The sequence below is a fragment of the Neofelis nebulosa genome, chromosome 1, assembly GCF_028018385.1.
Source record: "Neofelis nebulosa isolate mNeoNeb1 chromosome 1, mNeoNeb1.pri, whole genome shotgun sequence".
In the NCBI taxonomy this organism is placed as follows: Eukaryota; Metazoa; Chordata; class Mammalia; order Carnivora; family Felidae; genus Neofelis; species Neofelis nebulosa.
The window spans coordinates 127,284,740-127,287,053 of record NC_080782.1 but is presented as its reverse complement, the minus strand read 5'-3'; the positions used below and the strand labels follow the sequence as shown (position 1 = coordinate 127,287,053).

At 41.9% G+C, this 2,314-nt stretch overlaps 1 non-coding gene across 1 annotated transcript; it reads right to left on the bottom strand.

Moving 5' to 3' along the window:
- Positions 1-595: 595 nt before the first annotated feature.
- On the bottom strand, positions 596-702 carry LOC131489411 (U6 spliceosomal RNA). Its single transcript, XR_009250543.1, has one exon. It is a non-coding gene; the product is annotated as a U6 spliceosomal RNA (small nuclear RNA).
- Between the last annotated feature and the right edge of the window lie 1,612 nt (positions 703-2,314).

Below are 2,314 nucleotides of genomic sequence, written 5' to 3'. Positions count from 1 at the left end.
ATTGTTAGGTCTTCTTGGCCTATAGACCCCTTGATTATGATATAATGCCCTTCTGAATCTCTTGATACAGTCTCTATTTTAAAGTCTAGATTGTCTGATATAAGTATGGCTACTCTGGCTTTCTTTTGTTGACCATTAGCATGATAGATGGTTCTCCATCCCCTTATTTTCAATCTGTAGGTGTCTTTAGGTCTAAAGTGGGTCTCTTGTAAACAGCATATAGATGGATCTTGTTTTCTTATCCATTCTGTTACCCTATGTCTTTTGATTGGATCACTGAGACCATTGACATTTAGAGTGAGTACTGAAAGATATGAACTTACTGCCATTATGATGCTTGTAGAGTTGGAGTTTCTGGTGGTGTTCTCTGGTCCTTTCTAATGCTTTGTTGCTTTTGCTATATATATATTTTTTTTCATCTTTTTTCCCCTCAGAGAGTCCCCCTTAAAATTTCTTGCAGGCCTGATTTAGTGGTCACAAACTCCTTTAATTTTTGTTTGTCTGGGACACTTTTTATCTCTCCTTCTATTTTGAATGACAGCCTTGCTGGATAAAAAATTCTTGGCTGCATATTTTTCTGATTCAGCACACTGAAAAAAATATGGAACGCTTCACGAATTTGCGTGTCATCCTTTTGCAGGGGCCATGTTTATCTTCTCTGTAGCGTTCCAATTTTAGTATATGTACTGCCGAAGCGAGCACAAACCAGTCATGACTCTTAAGGGAAGTGAGTTTTGGTCGTTTGGGAACCCAGGCCCCACTAGAACCCAGGTTCTAGTTCTTTACAGCCCACCAGCCAATGGAGAAAAAGAGAGAGGAACACATACTGGAAGTAAGAGCTGGATTGAAAGCAGCACACATCCCTTCCACTCACTTTCTACTGGCCAGAACTTACTCATAGGACCACATTAGCTTCCTGCTAAGTGTTTTGCCAGGGAAGTAAAGAGCTCATGGATTTTGGTGAGGACGAACTTTCTCTACACAGTTCTAGCTTTTTAAAATGCATCTCTGTATATACAATGGAGTATTACTCGACAATCAAACAGAATGAAATCTTGCCATTTGCAACTACATGGATGGAACTGGAGGGTATTATGCTAAGTGAAATTAGTCAGATAAAGACAAAAATCCTATGACTTCACTCGTATGAGGACTTTAAGAGACAAAACAGATGAACATAAGGGAAGGGAAACAAAAATAATATAAAAACAGGGAGGGGGACAAAACAGAAGAGGCTCATGAATACGGAGAACAAACTGAGGGTTACTGGAGGAGTTGTGGGAGGGGGGTGGGCTAAATGGGTAAGGGGCACTAAGGAATCTACTCCTAAAATCATTGTTGCACTATATGCTAATTTGGATGTAAATTTTAAAAAATAAAAATAAATAAAATGCATCTACACTGTTAACCAAATTAACAAACTTTACCTACTCTAGCAAGGCACTGTGCCTGGGGAATCAGAGCCCATCATGTCTGTTCACCATGAGAACGCTCTGGAGACCACAGTACCCTACTTGGAGTTCCCACCACAAAGTGACAGGAGCCACACACAGCTTCCTTTTTGGAGAATCAGGCCTCAGATGTGATACAGTCCTTGAGTCCTTTGCCTGGGTCATACTTTTCCAATAATAGGAGTTGTTGGGTATCAGGAATATGCATGAGGAGTATGGGAACCCAGTTTATTTTAGAGGAGGAAACATTAGGAAAAGGTATAATGTCTCTGGCATTTTCCTAAGACCTCCCAAGATAATAATAGACTCTGGACAGCCTGCATGTGCTCAGTTTGAAGCCTTCCTGAAGAAACTGTGTTCTGCTTTTCTTTCAAAGTACTTCTTGTCTCAAAGGTGGGTTTCCTTTTGCTGCTTGGAAATGGAAGTCTAAACAGGAAATGAGAATGGTTTTGCAAGGAAAGGTCAAGGGAGGCAACAATTGTTGACATGAGATGGAAGCTGAAGCAGTGAGAATGCATCTTACCATCCTTTTACTTTGCAGAGCATAATTGAGGCCCCATATGCTACTTTTTGAAAATGGACTTGGTTTTGCCCCGAGGCCACACTTCCCATGAGCAGCTATGTGCTCCTGACAGCCACCTTTGGCTCAAGAGCTCCCCAAAGGGTTTGCTGGACTTTTTCCTTTGACTTTGTAGCAGTCTTAGACACTGCTACCTGACCTTTTCTCCTCTCTCTCACCAGGGGTCTGACTTGCATCACAGTCCGATGGCTCGCCCAGCCTCTGGCTTCTTCCTTATTCCCTTTTCCTAAGAAAGTCCCCACACACTCTTGCTGGCATCTTCTTGGGAGGACCAGACTGCCAC